Source organism: Panthera pardus, unplaced genomic scaffold (assembly GCF_024362965.1).
Source record: "Panthera pardus isolate Hobbes unplaced genomic scaffold, ASM2436296v1 HiC_scaffold_25, whole genome shotgun sequence".
Classification (NCBI taxonomy): domain Eukaryota; kingdom Metazoa; phylum Chordata; class Mammalia; order Carnivora; family Felidae; genus Panthera; species Panthera pardus.
Genome location: NW_026526821.1, coordinates 203,100 through 227,340, shown reverse-complemented (window position 1 = coordinate 227,340; position 24,241 = coordinate 203,100). Strand labels below are relative to the sequence as shown.

The window sequence follows — 24,241 nt, the reverse complement described above, 5'->3', positions numbered from 1 at the left end:
GCCCAGGACCAGGTGGATTCACTGGTGAATTTGACCAAACGTTTGTAGAAGAAACTAACAGCAGTCCTCTCACTGATTCAAAAGGAATGAACACCACCAAACTCATTTCATGACACTGGAATTGCCCTGGTAGGAAGCCAGAGAAGGATACTACCTGAACAGAAAACTATAGGCCAGTATCCCCGTGATGAATATAGATGAAAAATTCCCAATAATGTATAGGCAAACCAAATTCAGCATCACATTAAAAGGATCATTGACCATGATGAAGGGTTTTTTCCCTGTAAAGGAAGGATGTTTCAGAAATGCAAATCAATAAATGTGTCCCCTCACATAATTGAATGAAAGAAAAATGAACCAGAAACCAGACTCTTAACTATAAATAGCAAATGGAGGGTTACTAGAGGGGAGGTGGGCAGGGGGATGGGTTAAATGGGTGATGGGCTAAGGAGGGCGCTAGTAGTGAGGAACACTGGGTGTTGTATGTAAGTGATGGATGACTACATTCTATACCTGAAACTAATATTACACTGTATGTTAACCAACTGGAATTTAAATAAAAACTTGAAAAAATAAATACTAAAGAAATACATAAATAAATTTAAACTAAACTAAATAAATACATTTAAAAAATTAAACAGAAAACTCATGGGACAATGTCAATAGACACAGAAAAATGTTCTGAGAAAATTTGGTATCCATTTGTGCTAAAAAAAAAACTCTTTAAAAATTCAGTGTAGAAGGAACATATCTCAACATAAGAAAGGCCATGTATGTGAAGCCCACAGCTAACATCATGCTCAATAATGAAATTGTGAAAGATTTTCCTCTAAGATCAGGCACAAGACAAGGATGCCATAGGTATGTGAAAGGGATTGGGTGATGCAGGCTTCTGGTTATGGAATGAATAAATCACAGATAGAAGATATAGCATAGGGAGCATAGAGAATGGTACCGGAATAGTGATACATGGTGACAGATGATAGCTACCCCTGGGTTAGCAGAATGTATACACTTGTCCAATCACTATGTTGTTCATCTGAAACTAATGTAACATAGTGTGTCAGCTATTCCCAAATAAAATGATTTTTTTTCAACGTTTTTTATTTATTTCTGGGACAGAGAGAGACAGAGCATGAACGGGGGAGGGGCAGAGAGAGAGGGAGACACAGAATCGGAAACAGGCTCCAGGCTCCGAGCCATCAGCCCAGAGCCTGACGCGGGGCTCGAACTCACGGACCGCGAGATCGTGACCTGGCTGAAGTCGGACGCTTAACCGACTGCGCCACCCAGGCGCCCCTAAAATGATTTTTTTAAATAAGGTAAAAGAATGAAATAAAAAGTTTAATGTAAAAGAATCTGTTAATATCTAATCAAGAAATGCAGTAAAGTTGCAGAATAGAAAGTCACCATATCAAATACTGTAGCATTCCTATACACTATTATCTAAAAAGATTATCTAAAAAGAAGTAGAGAAAACAACCCCATTTACAACAGCATCAAAAACAATAAAATATATAGGAATAAATTTAGCCAAGGAAGTGAAAGATCTTTCTACAGAAAACTATAAAACCTGTGTGCAGAAATGGAAGATATTCAGTTTGGGTGAAAGAAACGGGAGAACACACAAGTCAGTGAAAAGCCATCCCATGTCCATCTTTTGGAGGAATTAATATGGATACAATGTCCATACTACCCAAAGCCATCTAGAGATTCAGTGCAATCTCTATCAAAACTCCAATGCAATTTTTAGGCAATTAGAAAAACATATCCTAAAATGTATTTGGAACCACAAAAAGACCCCAAGTAGCCAATGCAAGAAAGAACAAAACAGGAGGCATCACACTTCTTGACTTCAAGCTGCATTCTGACACAAAGAAATCAGTTATGTCACTGACATAAGCACACACACAAGACAATGGAACAGAAATTGAGAGCCCAAACTAAACCCATGCATGCACAGTCAACTAGTATTTGACAAGGGAGTCAAGAATACACAGTGGAGAAGAGTAGTCTCTTGAATAACTGGTGCTGGGAAAATTGGATATTCACATGTATAAGAATAAAGCTTAGCACCTTATGTTACACCACTCCAAGAATTAACTTGAAATGGATTCAAGATGTAAATGAATGATACAAAAACAAAATTCTTTCTCATCATTTCAGCTCTTATTATGCCAAGACAGAGCTGTTGAGGTGGTGAAGGGCTGGGTAGAGAGTCGTCCTGGAAATAGAAGCCTGTGTGTGTGGAACAGACTTTCTTTAGTAGTCTGGAATTATCCCTCTGATCCTTTAAGACTAGCCATTTCCTTCCCTACATTTGCAGACACAGCTAGTACCATGCATGCTGCCAGCAATGCACTGCTTTGTCGCCTCAAACTCCTAGAAGCTCTAGGTGGCACCCAGTAGGAAGGGTGGAGTTTTGTGGCACTGATGCTGCCCTGTTGAAACCAGGGGGAGGGGAAGGAGACAGGTACCGTTCCGGCTTCATTGGTGTTCAGCTATGTTAGTGTTGGTGTTGGTGTTGGATTTTTCACCTTTTACCCTACCAAATCTCAAAAGTTTAATTTCTGTCCTGCAGGTCAACGTGTCTTCCAGAACATTTCCTCCTTTCCCAGAAGTGCCCTCCATGTCACACCCCATGGGCTGCCCTTTATCACCATCTGTGGGCTTTGGGCTACCCCCATCTTCTCCAACCTGGTGGCCTCTGGGACCTCACCCTCCACCTCCACCATCTGGAAAGATGATCTGAACAGTATGAGTTGACTTATAAAACACGTTTTGTCTTTTTACTTGTTGAGTGTTTGGAGAAGATGCAGTGATGGCACCACAGGGCTTTCAGGTCAGCCTGAGTGAGGACGTTGGAACGTTCTTCAAGTTTCTCAGGGCATGCATGAAATGGGCAGTCATTTCCACATAGTGAGCTGGGCAACACGTGCCTCTGATAGAGAAGGAAGGAGGCCTTATACAGGCTGACAGACATAGCACTCCCTAGGATGTAGCTTGTACAGAGACCATGTGCTGGGCTCTCTGAGGGATGAGATACATCCCTGACTTTATTTCTAGCTAGTTGACACCTGAGCTGTTCACAGATGCTTGATTAGTTATAAAAACACCTGAACCAGGGCCCTGTAAACCTTCCTCAAGGGACAGGATCAGATCTCCCTCTTGTCCTCAAGGGTCATCCGAGGCACCAGAAAAACCCTCTGCCCCTGGTAAGGGACTTGAGAGTGTGAAAGAGTTGAATATAATGAAACATGTGGCGGACGGTTTGTTTTTCTTCCACACAGTCTATGAAAGTCAGAATCAGCCTCCATCCACCTCCAGCCTTTATGAGACCCAGGACGTGGTGCAGCTCCCATGGGGAATATCAGTTGTGTCTCTACCAAGGATGCAGAGAAAGACAAGGTAAATTCTATTGCCCGTTTCAGTTGCAATGCTTTCTGGAAACTTTTATCTGGACTTGTCTGGTTTTCTATGTCCTCTGGTGTCTTTACTGTTTGATTTATGTCCTCACAAGCCTCCAGGCTTCTCCAGTTTAACATCATCATGTTAGCTGGCGCTTCTGGAAGCCACAAGTGAGTGGAGGCTGAGGACCACGTGGGTCTCACTTTGTGAAAATAACTTGAGGAGGATGACACTTCCCTGCACCCTCAAGTCTTCTGCAGCGTCTGACTCCTTCCACACCTTCTTTACATGGGATTATCCTTATTATTTTCATTTTTTCCTATTTCAGTGTAGGCGATGAAATTGTTCCGAATGTCTGCGATGAGCCTCGTGACTGGAAAAGATGAAAACTCTTTCCAACTTTATATTGTGTGCTTTGTGCAGTGCTGAGTGTTCTTAGGTAAATTTCAGAATTCATTATTGATCTTTCTGTGTTGGTAAATTTGCGATAGAGAATTTCTCCAGTCGTCCCCTAGGTGGAAATACTCTGAATTTTCAGAAGCGGCACGTGTACTCGAAAATGTACGTGGAACTGCAGTCGTGAAGGGAGAGAATCAGTGATTACCTGCAGGGCCAGTACCTCACAGAGTTCTTCAGTTGTGTTTATATGTGCAGGTTCTCTTGTGTCCCGGGAGCAGTTGTAACTGGTACTTTGTCTCATGATACCTTATGGGAGTTTTACACCTGAAATCTAGACCTGTTTCTGTTCATTCTTTTATGTGGAATTTCAACCTCCCTTTTACAATGGGACAAAATAGCTCTGCAACTCATATTGTATTTAAAAGCTGAATTACCTGTGAATTAAGATAAACATACCTGAGACCAATGAATGTGCACAGGTAATGTGTTTCTCTCAGAAAACACATTTCCAGGCCCCCTGCAGGACTCCAGGAACCCCCATCTCCTCAGAGGTCTTTGTGGCCTTGCACAGATGTCTTTGTCAGGGAGGGAAGCAGAATGAGGACAGGCATGGGATGGCAGGTTGAGCTTTGACCCTGGGGTGGCCCTGAATCTCTGTGTGGTGCTGGGCTTTTCTTTCATTCCTTCATGTTCTGTCTGTTCTCAATGTGCAAATAAAAAGTCTTCAGATCTGGTGGAAGAGGACACCAGAGGGGTCTTGGACATAGATGTCTGCCTCTCTGGAATGCGTTCATTTATTAGACTGGCATTAGTGTCATCAGTCTTCTAGAATAGGACTCCTTGGCTTTCTTCATTTGTAAACATGGGCAGTGATGTGTGGTAACAGTAGTTTCTCCTTGTGGCATCTGGTACCTTCAGGTCATAGGTGGGACCTCGTGGGAGGGTAGAGTTTTCTGGCACTGATGCTCCATTCTACTAGAACCCATGAATGAACAAGGGGCCAGGTGCCAACACCTGCTTCATTGTGTTTCAGCTCCTGTGGGCATTTCTGCTTCTCTGTCATACCAACATACCTGTCACTTCTGTCCCGTAGGTCCCTATGGATGCAAGAGGACCTTCTTCTTTACCAGGTCCACCCTACAGGCCCTTCCCCACAGATCCCCTTTATCACTGTTCATGGGCTCTATGTGCCACCTCCAGCTCCTTGGTGTTCTCAGGGACAGGACCCACCACCTCCACCTCTACTATTTGTGAGGTGATCTGAACAGTATAAGTTGATATGTTCAGCATATTCAGCTTCTGTGTTGTTGAGTCTTTGAGAAGATGTAGAGATGGCTGCACAGGCTTTGCAATGCAAGGGTGCTGCTGGCTGAGGACACTGTTAAGATTCTTCAGCTTTCTCAAGACATACATATGTTGGGCTGTGTCATTTTCCCTTACTGAGCTGGGCTGCAGGTGTCTCTTGTGGAGAAGGAAAGAGTCTCTTCATAGAAAAGCAGGCGTATCAGTTCTGTAGACATGCCTTGTACAGAGTCCATGTTCCTGGCCCTGTGAGAGATGAGGCACACCCCCCTCAGGGGCTTCAAGTGTCCTAATGCGGAGAGAGTAACATGTATCAAATGACATGGAGCTTCTGATCTACAATAGTGGCAGCTCCAGTAATGGGTCCTCAAGTACAAGAGATGGAGACATGAATCTCATGGTAATGAAATGGAGACTGTGCATGAGAAGGGATAGCTGAGATGGTGCAGAGGGGAGGGTGTTGGACTCAGTGAGATGGAGTTGGAGGCCATTTCTGGCAGGGCCCACAACCTGGGCAGGGAGAGCGAGAGCAGCGTGAAGTCCACAGAGATTTGCTGCCTGGGTTCAAGGACAGTTCATGCAGGTATCATCTCTGAAATGTCGTTGTGGCCAAAGTGCGGCCAAATTAGTTCATTATCTAAATAAAGACTGTTGTTTCCCTTGGTTTTCTGAAGGTTCTGGATCTGTGTGAAAGAATGCCCTGGAGATTTGTAGTTTAACTTGGTTCTTATGGGATGCTTGTCTGCCTAAGTTTGTGTGCCTCTGTGAGACTAAGTGTGACGAAAGGTTGTAGATCAGCTTCCTTGGCCTTCAGCCTGAGTCAGACTCTTAGCGGGGAATTCAGGGTTGACCAGGAAGCGCCCCTGCTGGACTCTTGTCACCGCACCCCTGCACCTGCTGTCACCACCCTGCCTGAAGGTTTGCATCTCCGAAACTTCCCTCACAATTTCCTGAGGCTTTGCCTGTGTTCCTGCTGTCTCAGCCTTAATGCCAGCTCTCAGCGGGGCCATCTCAGAGCCTCAGCTTTGTAATCTGAGAAGCAGGGACAATGTTGATCTCTGAGGTCAGTGCGATGAAGAGGTGGTTAAGCACACAAGAAATTTGTAAAATGTATGGGATGAGTGGGCATTCACCCTTCTCAGGGTGGAAATGAATGTATCTGCACACAGAAGATCATCAACAGATGTTCATTCAATTTCCTGAAACTAAGGGTATAATACCTGAGGCTGGGAGATTGGCAATTCCTGTTTCAAAAGATACAACGAAGACCCCTGTGTGTTTTCTATTAAAATTCAGGTCCTTCTTTACAAAGAAGGAAAAGATAAGTATGAGAATGTGTACACCCAGGGATCTAACTCTAAGATCTGAAGATAATCGTCTTCCATTACAGGCACACACACAAATGCAGCCACACAAATATGTGCTCATCCAAGGCCACAGATGTATTGTAGAAGACCGAATGTATAGAGGAGAACAGAAGATCCCTTTGCAATAACTCAAAATCACTTTGACATAGAGGGCAATCAGTTTGAAATTTGAAGAGGACACTGAACCATTACAAACCAGCTATGGGTATTATATATTTAGAGATGGTGTCTAATCTGCCCCTTGGTCTGAATGCTTTCCCTGCCCACCCCGTCCCCTCCACATTGTCCTTCCTAATGTCCCCAAATACACTTGTCATAGTTGTGTTTCTGTGTCAGCGTCTGCTTCCAGTAAATCGACACTCCTTCCCCATCAAGTGTACACTTTGGGGTTCCTGTATACGCAGTTAACCAACAGGTAGAATGTATAGTGTTGGTGGAAGAAGACAGATCATTCTTTGGGGTTGTATTGCCTGGAAGGGACCTATAGTTCCATCTGAGGAGTTGGGTACATCCTTTAGGGAGCTCTGGTGGTGGTTGTTAATTCTGTACATAGATACTCATGAGCACACAGCGCACGTGCTAGTTGATGGGGTTTGTGCTGATGAGCAGGGCAGGTCTCCAGGAAAGGGTCTATTCTGATGGTGAGGAATGGATTCAGGAGACCAGTAAGGAGGCCCTGCATTAATTCTTGGCCCTTGTGCACCTTACCAGCTGCCCCCAGTAGCACCAATCCAGGTGGCCTCCAAGGGGGCAAATGGCGCAATTTTTGTGGCGAGTCACACGATGTCCCATAAAGCTCCCCCTGTTGCCATATTGAGCCATGGGGAAGGCAGAGGTCCATGGTCTGAGATAGGTTCCTTTGACATCGCCCAGGAGAGTTGTGTGTAAGCATATGGCTCCCTCTACATCGGCCAAGCCAATCCACTTTTCCCCAGGGACCCTGAACCCTGTGAGCCCCTTTTTCCTCCCAGCTTAGGGAAGCAGCCAGCCCTCCAGCAGCTTTTGGGTCATGGCTGGGCCACCAAGGGTAAATATCTGGCTGTCCACATGCTGCCAGCATTGCTATAGCAAATGTCAATATGGGCAGCTGCTGTACAGGGGATTCTCCTCCATTGTGATCAGGGCCCGGGACAAAACATGACAGGAAAGGGGGAGAGGCAGGAGTGCCCTGTGCTCCTGGACAGGGCTGCATGCACAGAGCAGATAGCCTGAAGCCTGGGGAGACGTGGAGAAAGAGACAGGTAAGGAGAGAGACACTGGATGAGTGATAGGGGAATTGGGCAAATAGAGAGTGAAAGGAAGAAACAGAGAGATGTGGTTAGAGGGAAACAGAGACAAAGAGGAAGTACAAGGAGGAAAGTAGAGACCTGGTCCAGGTATGTGGACGGGGTGAGATGGGTCAGGGGAGAGAGGATGTATGAGTGACTCTGAGTGCAGGGGCAGAAAGGGCTGGTATCATGGGCATCAGAGTTCCGTGACTCCAAGGCTCCAACATCCCTGGGGCCAAGCTTTGCAGAGGCCATTGCATTTGAAAAGATGTGTATCCCCCATTTCTCCTGGGATTGTGGGACTCAGCCTCATGTTCTGTCACGGAGAGGGATGTCTTGAGGGTGAGTGTGCTGCTCTTTAGCAGGTAGACACCAGAGCCTGCCCTATGGGGAGGTGACCCAGAGCCATCTCCCTCACTGCCCCAGGCCCTGTTGGATTTCCCCCCTCCCCCCACCAGCTGGCCTTCCTCATGTTCTGAACCCAGGCATCAGTCATTGTGTTGCCCCCAGGTGCTGCAGTCTGGACCTGGCAGAGGTGGACTGCTCATACTGATAAAAGAAATATTTGACAGTAAGGTCCATATTCTCCCTCTGGAACTAGCTGTGTGCATCAAAATAGTGGGTTGCTATCCTCCTGTCCACAACCAATCTGAGGATTCCAGAAGGTAGGTGAACACTTTAAAACACCATAGTCTTCTCTTACATCAAATTCAAAGACATTTTCTTGTCCCAGCTTTCTTTTAATTCTGAAGAGATGGCAATTAGTAATTGAAGGCATAATGGTCCTATAGGAAATTGACCTATATGACTGATGGACATTATTTCATCCATCTGTATCCCTAAAGCACATTTCATTGGAAATATTAGCCAAGGATACATACCGTGAATTCATAACAGATGTGTAGCTACCTGTAAGTTGCATTCTGACCTTGTCACATATGTGTCATCAAAGATAGTATTAGTGACTTTTCAGATAAGTTCTCAACATCAAGATGGTAATTTTAGAGAATCTGGTATAAATGGAATTTCACAGATTCTAAATTAGGAATTATTTTTCATTTTTAATGTTTCTTTTTTTCTTTTTTTGAGAGAGCCCGAGCTGGGGTGGGGGGAGAGAGCAGGAGACACCGAATCTGAGGCAGGATCCAGGCTCTGAGCTGTCAGGACAGAGCCTGATGTGGGGCTCAAACTCAGGGACTGCAAGATCATGACCTGAGTGGAAGTAGGACGCTTAACCGACTAAGCCACCCAAGCGCCCCAGGAATGATAGTTTATTGGCAAAGGAGGAGAAATTAAAGATAGTGTAAAGGGTGTCTATTTTTAATTTAAACATTGTTCACACATTTGTTGTATTAGTTTTAGGCACACATTGTAGTCATTCCATATGTCTATAAATTATGTTGTACTTAAGCACAAGTGTAGCTATCATGTGAAAGCATGCAACAGTATTATTACAGGATTGACTCCATTCCATTGGCTGTCCCTTGTATCCCTAGGACTCATTCATTCCATAGCTGGACGTCGGTATCTCTCTCTCTAAGGTGTCAACTCTTTATCTAACCTGGGTATTTTGGTGGTAAACACAATTACCTCTTATTCAGCATGTGTAAGTTGGCGGTCTATTTTTCTGTGAACATTGCTTAAAGCATGACAAATGATGTCATTACGTTAATAAATTCGATTTCATTCTCCACTCACCAGAAAGGAGAAGAAAAAGATTTCTTTGTGTCTCAGGCCCTGTCACTAAGACCCTTCCCAGTGTGGAGAACAGGCTTAGTTGCCCAGAGCACCTCGGTCTCTCAGCTGAGCGACCAGAACCTTCAACATCGCAGGAATTCCCATGGTGGCCAGCAGAGAGAGCTCGAGTACCACAGATCCGGAGGGGCGGGTTGCTCTGCCTGGGCAGTGATGGCCAGCAGAGGGCGCACCATCGGCTTTTCTGACCCAGGGCCCCTGAGAGCAGGAAGGGCTTCTGTTGCTCCCAGAGGACGCAGGGCCTCTGGTGCTGCCTCAGGACAGAGAGCAGAGCTGCGTTTCCAGCGGGTTCTGCCGCCCGCCCCAGGGGAGACCTTGGGAGCTTTGCAGCAACTTGGCATCTCCTGAGTCGCCAGAGAGAAGCTGCAATGTTGTACTGAGTGCTGAGGAGGGGGCGCTGGGTGGCTTCCCTGGTCAAGCTGGTTGCAGAGCAGCACAGGCCCTTGCAATTTCGCGGCTGTTCCCGTGTTTCCTTCCTCCCCTTCCCGGACAGTATTTGAACAAGACGTATTTTACTAAAGGACTCCTGAATTGCGGGGTCCCACGACATCACCTCATAGATGCAGTCGATGGTTTGTTCCAGATTCAGGCTTGTTTCCGGGAAGAAACCCTGACAGAAGTTCAGAAGAACGGGAGCTGCATTCCGTTAGGACGTGGATACATGAAATGCTCCTCTCACGACCTTCTAGAAGAATGAGCTGGGACCCAGTTTCTGAGTCCTGCTGGAACCAGAGACCGAGGTAAGGGCACAAACTGTCTCCCACATCATACATGCTTTTTAAAAAATTTCATGGTTATTTTTCCAACCTAGTGAAGTGATTGAAAACTACAGAAAACCTGGTAGGTAGCGGTCATTAACCTTATGTTATCTTTTAATTTAAATTGCAGGGAGTAAAGATACAGTGTAGTATTAGTTTCAGGTGTACATTGTAGAGCAACCCTTCCACACGTCCCCCGGTGCTCATCCCAGGTGCACTTCTTAATCCCCAGCAGCTGTTTCACACATTCCCCACCTGGCTGTGGAAGCCCTCAGTTTGTTTCCTAGTTAACAGTCTGCTTGTTTGTCACTGTCTCCTTTCTCCCCCACCTCTTGTTTTGTTTTGTTTTGTTTCCATGGGTTAGTGAAATCACCTGGTATTTGTCTTTCTCTGACAGGCTTATTTCACCCAGCATAACATTCTCTCGCTCCATCCACCTCGTGACAAATGACAAGATTTCATGTTTTTAGGGCTAAATAATATTACATTCCATATACTACATCTCAGTTTATTCATCAGTTGATGGATGCTTGGGCAGTGTCCGTAATTTGGCTGTTGTAGAAAATGCTTCTGTAAACATCAGGGTGCATGTATCCCCTTGAAGAATTATTTTTGTATTCTTTGTGTAAATACCTCCTAATGAAATTGCTGGATCGTAAGGTAGTTCTATTTCCAGTTTTTTTTTCTTTTGACGAATCTCCATGATGTTTTCCAGAGTGGTTGCACCAGTTTGCATTTCTCCCCACAGTGCAAGAGGGTTCCTCTTTCCCCACATCCTTGGAAACACCTGCTGTTTCATCCTTCATTGATTTTAGTCATTCTGACATGTGATATGTTATCTCATTGTACTTTTGAATTTAATTTCCCTGAAGATCAGTATTGTTGAGCATCTTTTCATGTGTCTCTTGGCCACGAGTATGTCTTCCTTGGGAAAATGTCTATTCGTGTCTTCTACCCATTTTTAATTGGATTTGTCATTTTTTGTGTGCTGTATAACTTTATATATTTTGGACACTAACCCTTTATCAGATGTCATTTGCAAATATCATTCTATAGGTGTTTTAGTTTTGTTGATTATTTCCTTGGTGACGGAAGCTTTTTATTTTTACTATGTCTCATTATTTTTGCTTGTGTTTCCCTTACCTCAGGAGATATATCTACAAAGATGTTTGTACAGACAATGTCAAATAAGATACTACCCGTGTTATCCTCTGGGATTTTTATGGTTTCAGGTTTCACACATAGGTCTTTATCCATGTTGGATTTATTTTTGTGTATGTTGTAAGAAAGTGGTCTGTTGTTTTGTTTTGTTTTGCAGGTTGCTGTCCAGTTTTTCCAAAACTATATGTTGAGGAGACTTTAAGTTTATGTATTTATTTTGAGAGACAGAGAGAGCATGCAAAAGAGGGGCAGAGAGAAATGGAGAGAGAGAATCCCACGCATGCTCTGCACTGCCCTGAGATCAAGACCTGAGCTGAATTCACAATCACACGCTTTGGTGACTGTGACAACCATGTGTCCCAAGACTATGTTTTTTTTTCCCCATTGGATATTCTTTCCTGCTTTGTTGAGAATTAATTGACCATATATGTGTGAGTTCATTTCTGGGTTTCCATTCTATTCATCTATGCCTCTGTGTTTTCTTGTTGTTGCTGCTGCTGTTGTTGTTGTTGTTGTTGTTGTTGTTGTTGTGGTTTTGCCAGTACCATACTGTTCTGATCAGTACAGCTTTGTAATATAACCTGAAGTCTGGAATTGTGATGTCTCCAGCTTTGCTTTTCTTCTTCAAGTTTGTTTTGGCTGTTTGGGGACTTTTGTCATTCCATACAAGTTTTGAGATTATTTGTTCTAGTTCTGTGACAAATGTTTTTGTTTGTGTGATAGGGATTTCATTACATGTGTAGATTGTTTTGAAGAGTGTAGACAATTTAACAGGATTTTGTGCTTCCCATCCATGAACATTAAATGTATTCCCATTTCTTTGTGTCCTGTTCCATTTCTTTCATCAGTGTTTCATACCCTTTAGAGTACAGGTCTTTCACCTCTTTGGTTAGGTATATTCCTGGTATCCTGTGGTATTTGTGAACCTGTCAATGGGATTGATCCCTTTCTCTCTGTGTTAATTCATCATTTGTGTGTAGAAATGCAATACATTTATGTACATCAATTTCTGTATATTGTGACTTGTCGAATTCATATATCAATTCTAGCAATTTTTATGAGAGTCTTTCATATTTTTTATAGAGCACATCATGTCAGTTCCAAATAGCAAAAGTGCTACTTCTTCCTTGCCGATTTGGATGCCTATTTCTTTTTGTTGTCTGATTGCTGTGGCTAGGATTTCCCGTGCCATGTGAATAACAGTGGTGAGAGGGGTCATCCCTGTCTTGTCCCTGACCTTGGAGGAAAAATTTTCAATTTTTCCCCATTGAGGATGAGATTAGCTGTGGGTTTTTCGTAGATGACCTGTATTATGTGCAGGTAGGTTGAGTCTCAATGTACTTTGCTGAGGGTTTTTATCATGAATGGATGTGACATTTTGTCAAATGGTTTTCCTGCATCTGTTGAAAGCATCATATTGTTCTCATCCTTTCTTCTATTGCTCTGGTGCATCATGTTGATTGATCTGTGAATGTGCAACCACCCTTGCAGCCCAGGGATATATCCCACTTGATTATGGCAAATAATTCTATTAATGTATTGTTGACTTAAATTTGAAGGTATTTTAATGAGAATTTTGGCATACATAGTCATCAGGCTATTGGTCTGCAGTTTTATTTAAAAATTTTTAAACATTTTGTGAAATGTTTATTTCTTTACTTAGAGTACATAACAGTGAGGGAGGGTCAGAGAGACAGGGAGAGAGAGAATCCTGGCCATGCCCCACACTGTCATGGCAGGGTCCAACGTGGGACTCGAACCCACACACCACAAGATAATGTCCTAATCCGAAATTAAGAGTTGGACAGTAAACCGACCGAGCCACACAGGCGCCGCTGCAGTTTTCGGTTTTAGTGGAGGCTTCATCTGGTTTTGTTATCAGGGTAATGATGGCCTCATAAGATGAATTTGTAAGTTTTCCTTCTTTTTTATTTTTTTGTAATAATTCGAGGAGAATACATATTACCTCTTCCTTAAATGTATGGTAGACTCATCAATGAAGCCATCTGGCCCTGAACTCTTGTGTTGGGGGGAAATTTTTTTAATTACTGATATGGTTTCTTTCTATTTTCAGATTTTAGATATCTTCCTGTTTCAGGTTTGGTAGTTTGTGTGTTTCTAGGAATTTGTTCGTTTTTCTCAGAGTGTCCAATTTGTTGCATATAGTTTTTAATATTATCTTCTAACTGTATTTTTGTGGTGTTGACTGTTATTTCTCCTTTCTTATCTGTGATGTTATTTATTTGAGTCCTTTCTCTCTTCTTTGTTAAAAGTCTGCCTACGAGGTTTTCAAGTTGATTACTGTTTTCAAAGAACCAGCCTCTGGTTTCATTGATTTGGTCTAGCGTCTTTTGGTTTCTATATTCCTTATTTCTGCCTTAATCTCTATTATTTCCTTCCTTCTTCTGTTCTTCTTCTCATTCCTTTATTTGTAAGTTAGGATTGTTTGAGATTTTTCTTGCTCTTTAAGGTAGGCTTGTATTGCTATATACTTCCATCATAGACTGCTTTTGCTGTATTCCAAAGGTTTTTACCAGTGTATTTTCATTTTCATTTGTTTCAGTGTATTTTCTCATTGATTTCCTGTTTGACCCATTCATTTAGTAGCATGTTATTTAACCTCCATTTATTTGTGGCCTTCCCCCCCTGCCCCCCGCCCTTTTTTTGCGGTTGACTTCAAGTTTCCTATCTTTGTGGTCAGAAAAGATGCTTGGTCTGATCTCTGTCTTTGGGTACCTGTTGAGGCCTGATTTGTGACCTAGAATGTGATCAATTCTGGAGAATGCCCCATGTGCGCTTGAAAAGAATGTGTACTCTGCCATTTTAGTATGGAGTGTTCTGAATATGTCTGTTAAACCCATCTGGTCCAGTGTACCATTCAGAGCCATTATTTCCTTGTTGATTTTCTGTTTATAGATTCTGTCCATTGATGTGAGTGATGTGTTAAAGTCCTCCATTATCATTGTGTTATTATAAATGAGTTCCTTTATGGTTGTTGCTAAATGTTTTATATACTTGGTGATCGCATGTTGGGTGCATCAAAATTTACAATCATTGGATATTCTTGTTTGGCTGTCCCCTTTAGTATGAAATTGTGTCTGTCCTCATCTCTTGTTATAGCTTTATTTATTTATTTATTTATTTATTTATTTATTTATTTAAATTTAAGTCTTAGTTGACATACAGTGCATTCTCGGATTCCAGAGTAGAATTCAGGGATTCATCCCTTACATACAACACCCAGTGCTCATCACAACAAGTGCTCTCCTTAATACTCGTCCTCTGTTTAGCCCAGCGCTGACCCATCTCCCTCCATCAACCTTCAGGTTTTTCTTTCTCTAACATTACGATACTCATATGGTTTGTTACCACTCTTCTCTTTTCCTGCCCCCTTCCCTAGTTTTCATGTGTTTTGTTTCTTAAATGACACATGAGTGAAATCATATATTTGTCTTTCTCTGATTGACATATTTCACTTAGCATAACACATTCTAGCTCCATCCACATCGTTGCCAATGGAAAGATTTCATTCTTCTTGAAGCTGAGTTATATTTCATTGTATATACGTATGTATGTGTATATGAACATACACATACGTACATATGCGTATATATATGTACACATACACAGGCACACACACACACCACAACTTCTTTATACATTCATCAGTTGATGGATGCTTGGGCTTATCCACAGTTTGGCTACTGTTGATAATTCTGCTATAAATATTGGGTGCATGCAACGTCACTATTAGGTATTTACCCAAAGGGTACCAAACTACAGTCTCGGTTTTAAAGTTTATTTTGCCTGATATAAATATTGCTACTGGCTTTCTTTTGAAATTATTGGCACGATAAATGTTTCTTCATTCCCTCACTTTAAATCTGCAAGTGACTTAAGTCAAAATAAGGCTTTGTAGGCAGCATCTATATAGGTCTTGTTTCTGTTTGTTTATTTGTTTGTTTTGTCCATTCTGATGTCCTATCCAATGTCTTTTGATTGGAGCATTTATTCCATTTATATTCAGAGCGATTATTGATAGGTATATATTTAGTCCCATTCTACTAGTTGTTTTGTCATTGTTTCTTGATGTTTTCTCTGATCCTTTCTTGTCTGTAACACTTTTAGTCTTTCATTTCCACTCAAGAGCCTGATTTAAATATTCTTTTCTTTTGACTGGTAGTACATTTCTTTACTTATTTTTAATATTTCTTCTTTTTTTAAATATAAGCCCAAGTTAGTTACCTTATAGAGGAATACAGTTTCAGCAGTAGAACTTAGTGATCCAAGTACAAAATATACCCAATACTCATCCCAGGTGCCACCCCTATTGCCCATCACCCATTTAGCTCATACCCCTATTCAGTAACCCTCCAGGAACCCTGAGCTTCTTCCCTCTATTTAACAGTCTCTTATCATTTGACTCCTTCTCTGTTTGTATCTTATTTTTGCTTTCACTTCACTATGTTCATCAGTTTTATTAAATTCGACAGATGAGAGAAATCATAGGATGTGTGTCTTTCTCTGACATATTTTGCTTAGCATAATAAAGTCCGGTTCCATCCACGTTGTTGCAAAGAGCAAGATTTCATTCTTTTTGATCACCGAGTAATAGTCCATCGTATGAATATACATATCTTCTTTATCTATTCATCCTTCAATGGCCATTTGGGCTCTTTCCATAATTTAGCTATTGTTGATAGTGCTGCTTTAAACATTGGAGTACATGTGCCACTTCGAGTGAGCGTTAGTGTATCCTTTGGATAAATACCTAGTAGTGCAATTGCTGGGTCCTAGTGTAGTTCTATTTTTTGTTTTTGTGACGAATCTCCATACTATTTTCCAGAGTGGCTACACCACTTTGCAGTCCCACCAGCATTGCAAAAGAGTTCCCTTTCCCTGCATCCTTGCCAACATCTGTCATTTCCTGAGATGTTAATTTTAGTCATTCTGATAGGTGTTAGGGGATATCTCATTGTGGTTTCGATTTGTATTTCAGTGATGATGAGTGAGATTGAGCATCTTTTCATGTGTGACCAATCTGGATGTCATCTTTGTTAAAGTGTCTCTTCATGTTTTTTGCCCATTTCTTCACTGGATTATTTGGTTTTTGGGTGTTGAGTGTGATAAGTTCTTTATGGATTTTGGATACTAACCCTTTATCTGATTAGTCACCTGCAAATATCTTCTCCCATTCCATTCAGTTGCCTTTTAGTTTTGTTGATTGTGTCCCCTGCGGTGCAGAAGCTTTTAATCTTCAGGTCCCAATAGTTCATTTTGGTTTTTATTGCCCTTGTTTCTGGAGACATGACAAGCGAGAAGTTGCTGTAGCAAGGATCAAGGAGGTAGATTGCCTGTTATCTCCTCTAGGATTTTGATGGTCCCTGACTTACATTTAGATCTTTCATCTATTTTGAGGTGTGTGTGTGTGTGTGTGTGTGTGTCCTTTAAGAAGAGTGTCCAGGTTCATTCTTCTCACTGTCCAGTTTTCCCATTACCATTTGCTGAAGAGACTCTTTTTTTTCCATTGGATATTCTTTCCTGTGTTATCAAAGATTACTCAGCCATATGTTTGAGGGTATATTTCTGGGTTCCCTGTTCTGTTCCATTGATGTCTGTCTCCATTTCTGTGCCTGTACCGTACTGTCTTGATGATTGTGGCTTTCTAATACACCAAAAATCCAAAGTTGTTATGTCTCCAGCTTTGTTTTCTTTTTCAATATGACTTTGGCTATTTGGTGTCTTTTCTGGCTCCTTACAAATTTTAGGGTGGGTTGTTCTAGCTCTGTGAAGAAAGCTCGTGTTATTTTAATAGGGATTACATTGAATGTGTCCATTGCTTTGGATAGTATTGACATCTTAACAATGTTTGTTCTTCTAATCCATGACCATGGAATTTTTTCCATTTCTTTGGGTTTCTTAAATTTTTCTCATAGATGATTTATGGTTTGTTCCTTGGGTCTCCATTGGAAGAGAGTCTGAGCTAGGGTTAGGGTTTGGTCCAGGACATCACCAGGGCCAAAGCGACTCCAGTCTCGTGATCTCCCTCGAGGGCTGAAGTGAGGGACAAGGCAACGGTGAGGCTCAAGTGTTTGACTAGGTTTCGAGATCAGGTTAGGTTTCAGTTGAGGGTTCTGGTTAGGGGTAGGGTTAGGGTTAGGTTCCAGGAGGCTCCAGGCGCTGAACCCACAGCATTGCATTTGTCTCCCTGATAGGCTCAGTTGAGGGTACAAGGGTGGGTGCCGGTCAGGATTAGTCTTTGGCTTCCAAGGCCAAACAACCGTATGGGCCACTATTCGGGTAGACCTCTGGAATCCTCTCTGGAAAGTGCAGCCGGCCCTGGGAAAAGACATGCTGATGTTCCAGGTTGCATGCCCAGTATTTCTGTTCCAATTCTCCAACCCGTGTGCGTGCTGTTGTCAGACTTTGGAATTGGGTCCCCATGGGGTCAGAGCCTTAGCTAGGGTTAGGTTTAGGGTGCGGTCCAGGGAACTTGTCAGGGCCAATGCGACTCCAGATTCCTGATCTCCCTCAAGGGCTGATTTGAGGGTCCATGCGAGGGGAAGGGTCAAGTGTAGGTTTAGGGTTCGAGTTAGGATTAGGTGTAGTTTGTGGGTTATGGATAGGGTTAGGGTTAGTGTTAGTTCCCCCGAGGCTCCTGGCACGGACCCCACAGCAGAGCAGTTATCTCCCTGAAGGGCTCATTCTAGTCCACAACTGAGGGTTCCAGAGAGGATTAGTCTTTGTGTTCCAAGGCCAAATGTATAGGCCACCCTTCTTGAGGGCCTCAGGAATCCTCTCGTGCAGCTGCAGTCATGCTTTGGAAATGACATGGTGATGTTTCAGCTTCTATGCCGAGTATCTCTGTACCATTTCTTGGACCTGTGTGCATGCTATTGTCAGACATTGGAATTCGGTACCCAAGGTGAGAGAGCCTTAGCTAGGGTTAAGGTTCCGTCCAGGGACATCGCCAGGGCCGTAGCGACGCAGTTTCATGATCTCCCTCGAGGGCTGAATTGAGGGCCCATGCGAGGGTGCAGGTCAAATGTAGGGTTAGGGTTAGAGATACAGTCAGGTGTACATTGTGAGTTATGCTTAGGGTTATGGTTAGGGTTAGTGTTAGGTCCCAGGAGGCTCCAGGCCCTTCCCCCAAAACAGAGCAATTGTCTCCACGAAAGGCTGAGTGGAGTTCATCAGGGAGGGTGCTGGTCAAGAGTATTCTTTGGGTTCAAAGTTCAGACAAATATATGGGCCACCCTTTGGGTAGGCCTCAGGTACCCTCTCGGGCAGCTGCAGTCACACTTTGGAAATGACATGGTGATGTTCCAGGTTGCATGCCGAGTATTTCTGCACCGATTCTCCAAACCGTGTGCGTGTTGTTGTCAGACTTTGGAATTGGTTCCCCATGAGGAGAGAGCCTTAGTTAGGGTTAGGGAATGGTCCTGGGACGTCGCCAGGGCTGATGCGACTCCAGTTTCGTAATCTCCCTCAAGGGCTGATTTGAGGGCCCATGCAAGGGTGCGGATCAAGTGTAGGGTTAGGGTTCGAGTTAGAGTTAGGTGTAGGTTGAGGGTTATGGATAGGGTTAGGGTTATTTCCCACGAGGCTCAAGGCATGGACCCCACAGCAGAGCAGTTGTCTCCCTAAGGGCTCACTCTAGTCCACAAGGGAGGGTGCAGGAGAGGATTAGTCTTTGGGTTGTGAGGCCAGACAATTGTATGGGCCACCCTTCTGGGAGGCCTCAGGAGTCCTCTAGTGCAGCTGTAGTCGTGCTTTGGAAATGACATGGTGATGTTCCAAGTTCCAAGCTGAGTATTTCTGCAGGGATTTTCGACCCCGTGTGCATACCGTTGTCAGACTTTGGAATTGGGTCCCCATGGGGGATGGGGCAGGGGGATGGGTTAAATGGGTGATGGGCTAAGGAGGGCACTAGTAGTGAGGAACACTGAGTGTTGTATGTAAGTGATGGATGACTACATTCTATACATGAAGCTAACATTACACTGTATGTTAACCAACTGGAATTTAAATAAAAACTTGAAAAAATAAAATACTAAAGAAATACATAAATAAATTTAAACTAAAATAAATGAATACTATTTTTAAAAAAAATTTTTAATGTTTATTTATTTTTGACAGAGAGAGAAAGAGAGACAGGGCCTGAGCAGGGGAGGGGCAGAGAGAGAGTGAGACACAGAATCCAAAGCAGGCTCTAGGCTCTGAGCTGTAAGCACAGAGCCCGATGTGGGGCTCGTACCCACAGACCGTGAGATCCTGACCTGAATCCAAGTCGGACACTCAAGCAACTGAGCCACCCAGGCGCCCCATACATTTTAAAAATTAAAAAGAGGGGTGCCTGGGTGGCTTGGTCGGTTAAGCGTCCGACTTCGGCTCAGGTCATGATCTCACCGTCCATGAGTTCGAGCCCCGCGTCGGGCTCTGTGCTGACAGCTCAGAGCCTGGAGCCTGTTTCAGATTCTGTGTCTCCCTCTCTCTCTGCTCCTCCCCTGTTCATGCTCTGTCTCTCTGTGTCTCAAAAATAAATAAACATTAAAAAAATTAAAAAAAATTAAAAAGAAAACTCATGTGACGATGTCAATAGACAGAGCAAAAAAGTTCTGAGAAAATTCGGTATCCATTTGTGCTAAAAAACTCTAAAAATTCCATGTAGAAGTAACATATCTCAAGATAAGAAAGGCCATGTATGTGAAGCCCACAGCTAACAACATACTCAATAGTGAAATTGTGAAAGATTTTCCTCTATGATCAGGCACAAGGCAAGGATGCCCTCGATATGTGAAGGGGATTGGGTCATGCAGGCTTCTGGTTATGGAATGAATAAATCACAGATAGAAGATAGAGCATAGGGAACATAGAGAGTGGTACTCGAATAGTGATGCATGGTGACAGATGATAGCTACACCTGTGTTAGTGAGCAAAATGTATACACTTGTCCAATCACTATGTTCTTCATCTGAAACTAATGTAACATAGTGTAACAGCTATTCCCAAATAACATGATTTTTTTAATAAGGTAAAAGAATGAAATAAAACGTTTAATGTAAATGAACCTGTAAATATATAATCAAGAAATGCAGTAAAGTTCCAAACTAGAAAGTCACCATATCAAATTCTGTAGCGTTCCTATATGCTAACCAAATTATCTAAGAAGGAAAGAAAACAATCCCACTTACAGTAGCATCAAAAACAATAAACTTTATAGTAATAAATTTAGCCAAGGAAGTGAAAGATCTCTCTACAGAAAACTATAAAACCTGTGTGCAGAAATGGAAGAAATTCAATTTGGATGAAAGAAACAGGAGAACACACAAGTCAGTGAAAAGCCATCCCACGTCCATCTTTCGGAGGAATTAATATACATACAATGTCCATATTATCCAAAACCCTCTAGAGATTCAGTGCAATCTCTTTCAAGACTCTGATGCAATTTTTATGCAATTAGAAACACATATCCTAAAATGTATTTGGAACCACAAAAAGACCCCAAGTAGCCAATGCAAGAAAGAACAAAACAGGAGGCATCACACTTCTTGATTTCAAGCTCATTCTAACACAAAGAAATCAGTTATGTCACTGGCATAAGCACACACACAAGACAATGGAACAGAAATGGAGAGCCAAAACTAAACCCATACATGCACAGTCAACTAGTATTTGACAAGGGAGTCAAGAATACACAGTGGAAAAGGGTAGTCTCTTGAATAACTGGTGCTGGGAAAAATGGATATTCACATGTGTAAGAATAGAGCTTAGCACCTTGTTATACCACTCCAAGAATTAACTTGAAATGGATTAAAGATATAAATGAATGGTACGGAAACAAAATTCTTCCTCATCGTTTCAGCTCTTACTATGCCAAGACGGAGCTGTTGAGGTGGTGAGGGCTGGGTGGAGAGTAGTCCTGGAAATAAAAGACTGTGTGTGTGGAACAGACTTTCTTTAGTATGGAATTATCCCTCTGATCCTTTAAGACTAGCCACTTCCTTCCCTACATTTGCAGACACAGCTAGTACCCTGCATGCTGCCAGCAATGCACTGCTTTGTCTCCTCCAACTCCTGGAATTTCTAGGTGGGACCCAGTGGGAAGGGTGGAGTTTAGTGGCACTGATGCTGCCCTGTTGAAACCAGGTGGAGGGGAAGGAGACAGGTACCATTCTGGCTTCACTGGGGTTCAGGTATGTTAGTGTTGGTGTTGGTGTTGGATTTTTCACCTTTTACCCTACCAAATCTCAAAAGTTTAATTTCTGTCCTGCAGGTCCACGTGGTTTCCAGGATATTTCCTCCTTTCCCAGAAGTGCCCTCCATGTCATACCCCATGGGATGCCCTTTATCACTATCCGTGGGCAGGGCCACTCCCACCTTCTCCAAACTGGGGTCCTCTGGGACTTCACCTTTCTCCTCCACCATGTAGAAGATGATATGACCAGTATGAGTTGACTTATAAAACACGTTTTGTCTTTTACCTGTCATGTGTTTGGAGAAGATGCAGTGATGGCACCACAGGGCTTTCAGGTCAGCCTGAGTGAGGACATTGTAATGTTCTTCAAGTTGTTCAGGAAATGCATAAAATGGGCAGTCGTTTCCCCATAGTGAGCTGGGCAACACGTGTCTCTGATAGAGAAGGAAGGAGGCCTTATACATGCTGACAGACATAGCACTCCCTAGGATGTAGCTTGTACAGAGACCATGTGCTGGGCTCTCTGAGGGATGAGACACACCCCTAACTTATTTTCTAGCGAGTTGAGACCTGAGATGTTCACAGCTGCTTGATTAGTTATAAAAACACCCGAAACAAGGCCCTGTAAACCTTCCTCAAGAGACAGGATCAGATCTCCCTCTTGTCCTCAAGGGTCACCCGAGGCACATGAAATACCCTCTGCCCCTGGTAAGGGACCCAAGAGTGTGAATGAGTTGAATATAATGAAACATGTGGCGGATGGTTTGTTTTTCTTCCACACAGTCTATGCAAGTCAGAATCAACCTCCATCCACCTCCATCTGTTATGAGACCTAGAATGTGGTGCAGCTCCCATGGAGAATATCAGTTGTGTCTCTACCAAGGATGCAGAGAAAGACAAGGTAAATTATCTTGCCCGTTTCAGTTGCAATGCTTTCTGAAAAACTTTTATCTGGCCTTGTCTGGTTTTCTATGTCCTCTGGTGTCTTTACTATTTGATTTATGTCCTCACAAGCCTCCAGGCTTCTCCAGTTTAACATCATCATGTTAGCTGGCGCCTCTGGAAGCCACAAGTGAGTGGAGGCTGAGGACCACGTGGGTCTCACTTTGTGTTTGTGGAAATAACTTGAGGAGGATGACACTTCCCTGCACCCTCAAGTCTTCTGGAGCTTCTGACTCCTTCCACACCTTCTTTACATGGGATTATCCTTATTATTTTCATTTTTTCCTATTTCAGTGTAGGCCATGAATTTGTTCAGAATGTGTGCTATGAGCCTCGTGACTGGAATAGATAAAAACTCTTTCCAACATTATATTGTGTGCTTTGTACTGAGGGTTCTTAGCAAAATTTCAGAATTCATTACTGGTCCTTCTGTGTTGGTAAATGTATGATAGAGAATTTCTCCAGTCGTCCCCTAGGTGGAAATACTCTGAATTTTCAGAAGCGGCATGTGTAATCAAAAATGTATGTGGAACTGCAGTCATGAAGGGAGAGAATCAGTGATTACCTGCAGGGCCAATACCTCACAGAGTTCTTCAGTTGTGTTTATATGAGCAGGTTCTCTTGTGTACCGGGAGCAGTTGTAACTGGTACTTTGTCTCATGATACCTTACAGGAATTTTACACCTGAAATTGAGACATGTTTCTGTTCATTCTTTTATGTAGAATTTCTACCTCTCTTTTACAATGGGACAAAATGGCTATGTGACTCATATTGTATTTAAAAGCTGAATTACCTGTGAATTAAGATAAATATACTTGAGAACAATGAATGTGCACAGGTAACGTGTTTCTCTCAGAAAACATATTTCCAGGCCTCCTGAAGGACTCCAGCAATCCCCATCTCCTCAGAGGTCTCTGTGGCCTTGCACAGAAGATTGTCAGGGAGGGAAGCAGAGTGAGGACAGGCATGGGATGGCAGGTTGAGCTTTGACCCTGGGGTGGCCCTGAATCTCTGTGTGGTGCTGGGCTTTTCTTTCATTCCTTCATGTTCTGTCTGTTCTCAATGTGCAAATAAAAAGTCTGCAGATCTGGTGGAAGTGGACACCAGAGGGGTCCTCGACACAGAGTCCTGCCTCTCTGGAATACGCTCCTTTATTAGACTGGCATTACTGCCATCAATCTTCTAGAATAGAATTCCCTGGCTTTCTGCATTGGTAAACATGGGCAATGACGTGTGGTGACAGTAGTTTTTCCTTGTGCCATCTGGTACCTTCAGGCTGTAAGTGGGACCTTGTGGGAGGGTAGAGTTTTCTGGCACTGATGCTCTGTTTTGCTAGAACCCATGAACGAACAAGGGGCCACGTGCCGACACCTGCTTCATTGTGTTTCAGCTCCTGTGGGTGTTCTGCTTCTGTCTATCATACCAACATACCTGTCACTTCTGTTCTGTAGGTCCCTATCGATGCAAGAGGCCTCCTCCTTTCCTAGGTGCACCCACTACAGATACCCTTTATCACTGTTCATGGGCTCTATGAGCCACCTCGAATTCCTTGGTGTTCTCAGGGACAGGACCCGCCACCTCCACCTCGACTATTTGTGAAATGATCTGAACAGTATGAGCTGACATGATCAGCATGTTCAGCTTCTGTGTTGTTGAGTCTTTGAGAAGACGTAGAGATGGCC

General features: G+C 43.1%; 1 long non-coding RNA gene across 2 annotated transcripts; it reads left to right on the top strand.

The window, feature by feature from the left end:
• The first annotated feature begins 2,540 nt into the window (after nucleotides 1-2,540).
• LOC128773425 (uncharacterized) lies at nucleotides 2,541-22,908 on the top strand. 2 transcript variants are annotated; one of them, XR_008417652.1, is made up of 4 exons: nucleotides 2,872-3,408; nucleotides 10,083-10,239; nucleotides 22,400-22,517; nucleotides 22,631-22,908. It is a non-coding gene; the product is annotated as an uncharacterized LOC128773425 (long non-coding RNA). The 2 variants fall into 2 exon arrangements; XR_008417651.1 differs by lacking the exons at nucleotides 2,872-3,408; nucleotides 10,083-10,239 and adding an exon at nucleotides 2,541-2,842.
• The last annotated feature ends 1,333 nt before the right edge of the window (nucleotides 22,909-24,241 follow it).